The sequence below is a fragment of the Diabrotica virgifera genome, chromosome 3 (assembly GCF_917563875.1).
Source record: "Diabrotica virgifera virgifera chromosome 3, PGI_DIABVI_V3a".
NCBI lineage: Eukaryota > Metazoa > Arthropoda > Insecta > Coleoptera > Chrysomelidae > Diabrotica > Diabrotica virgifera.
Window position 1 is genome coordinate 270,173,469 of NC_065445.1, and position 9,716 is coordinate 270,183,184.

A 9,716-nucleotide genomic window follows, 5' to 3' on the forward strand; every position below is an offset into this window, starting at 1 on the left:
GTGACAAATAGATCAAGTGATGTATAACAATATAAAAATGTTTAATACTTATTATCTTACTCCTGAGGAAGACAAATCCAAAGACACAAAAATTATATTAAATATATGTATTTACTAAAAACACTAACATATTCTTTTCAAACCTTATTTGCGCTGATACATACATAACTTGAATGATTTAGCAACTTACAACATACTGTCTTTGTGCGCATGCGCCCAGAATAATAAAAGTTCTCTCCATCGCGCCTAAAGAAGTATACCTTCAACAAGAAGTAAGAGTGAGAATAGAGATAGCCCAACAAAGCTTTATCAAAATTCAAAGCTTATTTTGTAACAGTAGCATTAATCTCAGCCTTAGATGTCGTTTTCTGCATTGTTGTTTATGGTGAATACTTTTGTATGGAAGGTCTAGACGCTCAACATAATGCTGATGAATAAGTTAGAAGCCTTTGAACTCTGGCTTTGTAGAAGAATCTTGAAAATACCTTGGGCAATCCACACCACCAACGAAAATCTTCGGAGGAGAATACGTATAGGGAGGTTGCTGCTAAAGATCATCAAAGTTAGAAAAGTTAGTTACTTGGGATACATAAAGAGAAACGAAAAGTATCGTCTCGCGCAACTTATCATTCAGGGAAAGATTGAAGGAAAAAGGGTCCCGGTAGGCGCCAGATTTCATGGCTTAGAAATATCGGAGACTGGACAGGTCTTGATTCTATACCTATATTTAGAGCCACACTGGACAAAGACAGATTTGCCATCATAGTCGCTAACCTCCACTAAAAGACAGCACCACAAGAAGAAGTAGCGTCTTAGTGGGCTACAGGAATACTTATCTGAGGTTCTTTTGAGAGAACTTTAGGGAGCCTTGACATTTCTGCAGTCTTGTCTTTTTTTATAGTCCTCCCAATTACTTAAACCTTTGGTTTTGTTGAAGGCACTTGCTTCTTCCGAGAATTATTGTTATTCCATTCAGGTTCGGAGGTTGGTAAATATAAATCAAGAGAATAAAAAACATTGCACTGTTAAATATATTTTCTAGACATTGTAAATTATAACATGGTGGCAGCTTGAAAAATCATTATAATAAATAACCCGAAAACTATTTTCAGAAAAATGTACTAGTATATTACATATGTAAATTACAAATTATATTTAGAAAAATTTTGAAGCAGAGTGACTATTTTATTTTTAGCCTATATACACGCAATACACAATCCAACCTCAAGTTCAAAGAAAAATAATCGATATTACAAACCGAAGGAAATAATGCTAACCACCCACTAAAAAAAGGTTGAGTGACACACCTTATTTTAGCGACGTCTCAAAGAAACCTTATTACAACCCGTTCGCTACCAAGCGACTCATATTATGAGCCATGTCCATTTTCCCCATAGACCAGCGTCTCACTTGTGAGCCGGGGATGGTCTGCCATGCCACATTGTTTGATTTGCTTGTCTAGATAATGTTTAGAAGAAATGCGTTCAATGTGCTTCCCCGTTTAGGATTTTGTCCTCTTCAGGGTTTGAGGTGAATGTATTGTGTTGGCAGCAAAGCAAACAGTCCGAAAACCACACCGGGGCAAGCGCCGTGTCCTGGTGTTCTTGGATCCTGGGTTATGCCAGACGGTGTTGTCCAGAAGGCCAGAAGTCAACAGAGAAGAAAGTTTGATGGATTGGTGTTGGTTCCATAGACATTTACGTGTACTGTCCGTGCTTTGCTTTCGACCAAGCTCCCTAGAAACCATTGTACAACGACAGGCGAACCTGCGTCCCTCGTCGGCGGTCAGGAGGTGGCTTTGAGCGCAGCGTGGACAGTGAGCGTTCGAGTGGAGAAAATAGTTGCGGCTATTTTCTTGGGACGAACAGGTATAATTGTGCAATGAAGTTGGGAAACCGCAAAAAACCAACTTCTCCCTGTTCGGGGTAAGGAAGAGGAAATGTTAGAGGTGGGTACGGAAGGCTAACGGGGTAGCCTCAAGGATGTTTTCGTACTCTACCGGGAGTTCGTCAATGCATGTTTGCATTAGAGCGGACGGTACGTGAATCTTTTTGCGTTTGGGCTTTCGGTAGAGTACGTGGCCGGAAGATGAACAGGAACATTTGAGAGATTCTTGTGTGTCGGAAGGGGGGCCGTTGATTACTTTGATTGTGAAGTTCCTGTTCAGAGAGTTTATTCTCTCGGTGATTTTGGGGATGTTCGAGATGTTATGGATTTCGTTTGAGGGATATCGCCAGTGCTCATAGTTACATCTACGCAAGACTCTGCGCTCCGTCCTCAACAACCTCTCTTGTTTTTGTCTTGAGCAAAGAGAGTAGATACATGATTTGTACTCCATGACGGGTCGAATAAAGGTCTTGTAAGTGTGAATGAGAGTCTTCTTGTGTGTCTTGCCAATTTTTCCCGAGAGAGCGTTGAGAAGTCTGGCCCTGTTCCTTACCCTATCTAAAGTTGCCTTTAGATCTGCGTCCCAGTTGAGAGTCCTGGTAAACAGTACTCCCAAATAGTTCACAGTCGGGCTAACAACAAGCCTTTCTCCCAACAAACTCAGAGGATATTGGTCGTCTTCATTGCGAATGATTCTATTTGACACAGTAGGGGCGCGAAACACAATTGTTGTTGTTTTGTTCGCGTTGAGCGTGACTCTCCACTTACAACACCATTCGCCGACACCGTCCAACAGAGCCTGTGCTCTTCTGAAGAGGAGTCTTGGGTTGTATCGAGAGGTAGTTGAGAGCAGAGTCGTGTCGTCTGCATAGAGAAACAGCCGAGCACCTGGGATATTTTGGTTAGTGATGTCGCTGTTGTAGATGATGTACAACAGCGGCGCTAGGACTGAACCCTGGGGAACTCCAGCTTGTGGAGTGAAGGGGGTGGACTTTTGATCGCATATTTTCACTCTGACAGTACGGTTGTGGAGGTAGGAGTGTACAATTTTGGTAAATTGCAATGGAAGCCCGATGTCCAGAAGTTTCCGAACAAGCCCGTCGTGCCAGACCTGGTCGAAAGCCTTCTGCACATCCAGAAATGTGGCTATGGCGATAGAACCATCGTTGATGGTTTGAGTGACTTTGGTAGTGAAATCTATTAATGCATGTTTGGTAGATTTACCTGACTGGAATCCATATTGGAATTTTGGTATGATATTGTGGTTTTCGAGAAAGTTATTGAGCCTCTCCTTTAGGATTAGCTCAAGAACCTTACCCAGAGTATTGATTAATGAAATTGGTCTGTAGGATTCCACGTCGGTTGGGGGTTTGCCTTTTTTCAAAAGCATGATGGTGTTGGCCACTTTCCAAGGAGTAGGAAAATGGCTGTTTTTGAGACATGCATTGAATATTTTAGTTAGAAGAGGGATGATACTCTCTGGAAGTTTTTTGAGGCACCTTCGGTTGATGCCATCAGGTCCGGGAGCGCTGTTTTTGCCGATTTGGCAAAAGCTCTCCGTTTCCCTGTCTGTGAGGGGGTCCATGATAGGATCATAGACTGGAATGTGGTGGTTGAGAGTAACATTTACAATGTATTCTGTGTTGAATTTAAATATGCGATCAAAGTTCGGGTTATCTGGCGTTTGAAAATTGTTTTGAAGCGAATTTTTGAATGCTTCGGCTTTCCCTTCTGGGGAATTGACTATGTGATTGTTGACCAACAGATGAGATGGTTGAGATAATTTTTGTTTTGTTAGGACTTTGAATTTTTGCCAGAATTTACCTCCGTCTCTGTAGTCCAGTTTTGAGGTAGTCTCTTCCCACCGGCGAGCCGTTAGGACAGATATCTCCCTCTTTATCCTGGCACAGATTCGGTTGTACTCTGTTTTGATTAGTGGGTTTCTGTTGGCCTTGTATTGACGTAGAAGACGTCGTTTTTGTTGAATTTTGGCAATGATGTATTGTGGAAGTGCCGGTGATGTATAAGTTATTTGTTTGAGTGGAATTGCGTGCGTGATCGCCTCAGTGATGAGGTTCTCGATATTGGTTGCACTGGTGTCGATACTATCGTTAGTATCGAGTTCGCCTAACATTGGGAGATTTTGTGTGATGAAGTTTTGGAATTCAGTCCAGTTAGCGTGACGATAGTCTCTTATAGATCTTGGAGGGTTTGGTTGTTTTGGAGTGAGAATGTCGGTGTCGACAAGAAGAGGTACGTGGTCTGACGTTATCGAATCGCCTATGTGGCATCTATCCCCGAACCGATCCAGAATGTTACTAGTAACTAGGATGGTCTATGAGGACCAAACTTAAATACCCCCTTGGTAGCGAACGTGTTAAAATCCAAATTAAACTAAATTCGCTCAGCCGAGATTCATTTTGACAGGTTCAGAGTAGGAAACATACAAAACAAAAATTCCTACCTCACACTATTAACTGCTCAAATCAACTTAATCTTTTATTAAAAAAAAAAGAATTATTGGAAATAGTGGCAGTGTATACTAAACTCATAAAATTTTGTGGCATTTCTTCAAAATATTTCATTTTTCTTTTAACCAATTTTCTTTTGCTATGCGAATTTGTCGCCGTATTTCGTTTTGTGTTTGCTGGTATAACGATTTATTTTTGTCCTTATATGCTCTTCTTTTGTTCATTAAGTTTAGTATTTCGTCTGTCATCCAATCTTTTTTCTTTTCTTTGGGTTTGCGTAGATACTTTTTTGAAGGTTCTATTAAGTCAGCCTTTATTTTTTCCCAGTTTTTGTTGATATTTTCTTCACTATATTCGCCCTCAATCTGTACGGTGTTTAGACGTTCGTTAATTCTTTCTTTGATATTTTCTCTGATTTCTGGATTTCTTGGTGCACTTATATCAGTTCTTTCTTCTTTTGCTGTTTTCTCTATTCTTTTTATTTTAATTTTCATGTGAACTACTAAGAGATTATGATTAGATGTATATCTGCTCCAGGTTGTGTTTTGACTGCTGTAATACTATTTCGATATCTTTCTTTGATCATTATATGATCTATTTGATTTCTCATTATCTTATGTTCATTATCTCTTGGCGAATTCCACGTGTACAAACGTCTATTAGGTAATTCAAAGAACGTGTTTGTAACAATCATATTATTATCTTGGCAGAATTGTATCAACCTATGTCCTCTTTGGTTTCTATCACCCAATCCAAAATCTATCGAATGATACCAAACACGACTTCCCACGAAGAGGGGTGGGGGGTAAATTTAATATTTTAAATACGAATCCCGCGATATTTCGCGAAATGAACATCAGATCGAAAAACTGAAAAATACACTTATTCAACATGTTTGAAAAATCTATCGAATGGCACCAAACACGAGCTTCCACGGAGGTGGGGTGGAGGGTTACTTTAAAATCTTAAATAGGAGCCCCCATTTTTTATTGCAGATTTGGATTCCTTACGTAAAAATAAGTAACTTTTATTCGAAACATTTTTTCGAATTATGGATAAATGGCGCTATAATCGGAAAAAACGATTGTTGGAAATGGAAAATTAAATTAAAAATGGAAAGTCCCCACTAAAATGGAAAACTTTACTTAACTTTTTTTGGTTTTAGGACCTACTCTTCACAACCCAATAGGTCCCCATAACGCTCCAGTGACTGTGCACATTTAGCATACTTTGCTCCCCTACTATTTAGAATCTGTGCACTGTAGATTTATTTTTATCACCAAAATGCCAAAAAAAAGACTGTACTTTGTACGCACGTAAGAAGTTATACTTCTATTATATAATTTCAACGTAGGTATTTTGTATAAAGTAATCATTTACAGTATTCGTTATTTTGATTATATTACTTTTGTATTTGAGTATCGGTAATCATATCGAGAATCGTATTTCTCAGTAGGTAGGTATTTTGTATAGGTATATAATATTGTATAATGTATTCCTATATAACAACGACCTTCACCGATCTGTTTAAGGGATAAAAATGATTTGATTACTATGATTACTTTTGTATTTGATTACCGGTAATCATATCGAGAATCGTATTTTTCAGTAGGTAGGTATTTTGTATAGGTATTCCGATATAATAACGACCTTCACGAAGTGCGAAGTAATCAGAGTAATCAAAGTAGATACAATAGTCATTACTCGCTCTGATACGATTGGTACGAAGTAATAAGAGTAATCAAAGTAGATACAATAGTCGTTACTCGCTCTGATACGATTGGTACGAAGTAATCAGAGTAATTAAAGTAACGATTTACCTCTCTAATCGTTACTTTCGGTATTCGTAAGTAACGAGTACTTTGTAACGAATAGGTACTTTTTGTTCTCCACTCTTTTTTCTCTTTTTTGTTACTTTTTCAACATCACTACTGCATATCCGTGATATAATTTCTAATAACTTGTCAAACCTGAAGGCCAGTATACATCTTGTGTACTGGTATTTCTGACAAAGATTGTAAACTGTGACTCAAAGATTCCTTTATCACAGTTAAAGATTCCTTTAACTTCAGCAGAAACAAATATTTTAGAGCCCGTAATCAATCAGGCCTATTCTGTAACTACAAATCGAATGGAAATGAGTCAAATTGAATAGAGGTCAGCAAGTCGGATCGGAATTTGTAGGAATTGGTATTCTGTTGCTCATCTCGATCTCTACTCGGGTAGACATTGATTTCGGCTATACTCTGGGCTAATTAACAAAATTCATGGAAAAGTTATTTACCAGCAATTTTATTGCTGGAATCGAATTATAAGATCCTATATATTAATAATATAGGTATGCAAAGTCCGCAGATAGTGTGCTACTTTTTTTATAAACAAAATGGCGTCGACAAATCGTATTTTTTTCAATTATTGCTCTATAACTTTGAAGATTTTAACTTTACAACAAAAACACCCAAATAAAAATTCACCGCAATTAAATTCTGCATAGAGATATGTTTTTCACGATTTGCTCCGACGAAAATTTTCCTCGGAAAATGCGGGTTTTCCTAACAAAAACTCTAATTTTCAAATAAAGTTTTAGGTAAGTAATTATTAATCAATAATTAAATAACTTAGTGACATCAAATCTTTCTTGGTATAGATTGTAATTCCAGAAGCCGGTGAAAATTAAACGAATATTTTAGCAACAATTCAATTGTTAATTAACAATTTACGATCGCAATAATAACCAAAATAATCATGATACATTGATCAAACTTATAAAGATTATAAAGTTGAGATGCTTATTTAATATTTTATCGACAAAACGAATATTTTTATGACATAATAAGATCCTATTTATTATTAATATAGGTATGCAAAGTCCGCAGATAGTGTGCTACTTTTTTTATAAACAAAATGGCGCCGACAAATCGTACTTTTTTCAACTATTGCTCTATAACTCCGAAGATTTTAACTTTACACCAAAAACACTCAAATAAAAATTCACCCCAATTTAATTCTACATAGAGGCATGTTTTTCCCGATTTGCTCCGACGAAAATTTTCCTCGGAAAATGTAGGTTTTCTCAACAAAATCTCGAATTTTCAAATAATTTTTTTGGGCCAGTAATTATTTATTAATAATTATATAGCTTGGCGAAATAAAAGCTTTCTTGGTATAAATTATAAATTCAGAAGCCGGTGAAAATGAAACGAATATTTTAGCAACAATTCAATTGTTAATTAACAATTTACAGTCGCAATAACAACCAAAATAATCATGAGACATTGATCAAACTTAGAAAGATTATAAAGGTGTGATGCCTATTTAATATTTTGTCGACAAAATATAATTTTTTCATTTTTTTTCATAATCTTTAAATGTTTAAAAAAAAATTGTTATAAACAAATTAACATTTCTCAGAAATTGTTTATTATATTCTAATTTTAAAAAAATACTTAAAATGCGTATTTCATAGGTCTTGAAAATGAATGCTTTAAAAAAATTTTGTTTATAATTTGTTTTAATTGTTTCAAAGCTTAAAAGTGAGTCTATGGTACAATCTAATTACGCACAAAGAATGTCAAAAATTAGTGCAATGGTTATATTTTAATCAAAGATTAAAAATACTTTTTTTGTAATTTTTAGCGCAAAAGTAGGCCTGATACAGAGTCGGAGCTAAAATGTTCACTCGAAGCGACTGACACGCAGCATACATTATTTATTAAAAGTGTACGTCGCGCGGCCGATCGTCCCTCCGAGTGAAAATTTTAGCTACAGTACTGTATTACTCTACTTTCGCGCGTGTAAATTACAAAAAAATATATATTTATAATCTTTAATTAAAATATAACCATTAAACTGATAATCGACATTTTTTTGTAAATAATTAGCTTGTACTTTAAACTCACTTCTACGCTTTGAAAGAATTAAAAAAATATATAAACACCGTAGTAATCGTATGTTTACTTTGCTGTTTCATAACTTTTTTGCAAATGGTTGCAAAAAGGTTTTTAAAGCATTCATTTTCAAGATATTTGAAATGCGCATTTTAGCTATTTTTTAAAATTATAATAAAATAATATTAAACAGGCATCTCATCTTTATAAGATTTCAAAGTTTGATCAGTGTATCATAATTATTTTTGTTATTATTGCGACCGTAAATTATTAATTAACAATTGAATTGTTGCTAAAATATTCGTTTAATTTTCACCAGCTTCTGGAACTATAATCTAAACCAAGAAGGGTTTTAAGTCACCAAATTATTTCATTATTGGTAGATAATTACTTATCTAAAACTTTATTTGTAAATTAAAGATTTTGTTGGGAAACCCGCATTTTCTTAGGAAAATTTTCATCGGATCAGATCGGGAAAAACACGTCTCTACGCAGAATTTAATCACGGTGAATTTTTATTTGAGTGTTTTTGTTGTAAAGTTAAAATCTTCGGAGTTATAGAGCAATAATTGAAAAAAACACGATTTTCGGGCGCCATTTTGTTTATAAAAAAAGTAGCACACTATTTGAGGACTTTGCATACCTATATTATTAATATATAGAATCATAAGATTCGATTCCAGCAATAAAATTGCTGGTAAATAACTTTTCCCAAAAATTGCCTATTCTCCGATAATCAGCCCAGACTACTAGACAAGTCCTGTCGAGATCACATTTCGACATCGTAATTGGTCTTGACGCTTGCGCATTGGCGTTATTATTGTTGTTTTGACGTATATTTGTTAAATTAATTAGCGATTTTAGTCTGTGTTGTTGTGTATTTAGATAATTGTATATTTAATTTTATATACCAATAATTATACAGCATCAAGATTAATAGCAATCATTAAACATTTTAAAAATTGCTACTCTATTTAATTTACTGGTAGATGTGTGGATTTGAACGTATCTAGAACCAAAATTTTTCTTAGGGAAAAACTTACTTTTACCTTCTAATATTTTATGTTCAGAGATAAATTCTATGTAATTTAAATGCTCAGCAAATGTTTGTTTCTTTGGTGTTCATGTTCCCAATCGGTATTCCACTTGCCACTTTTTATTCTTGTTTTGTTGAATTTGTCAAACTTAACCAAAATTTCTTCTTTTTTTGATGAATTCTTCGCACAGAACACTAATTTAACTTTGCAGTGCGGTGTTGCCAACACATGAGCGCGTCAAATAGAAGTTGGAGTGTTCGATTTACACTGATTACGATGTGAGTTACGGAATGCCAATCCAAACACGAAAACGACGCGATAGATATCCAACATTGTGATTTCGGGTAATTACGATTCGACTTAGTCATTTCTATTCGATTTGTTAAAAGTTACAGTGTAGGGCTGAATATTTTAGAGCATATTAAACATACATA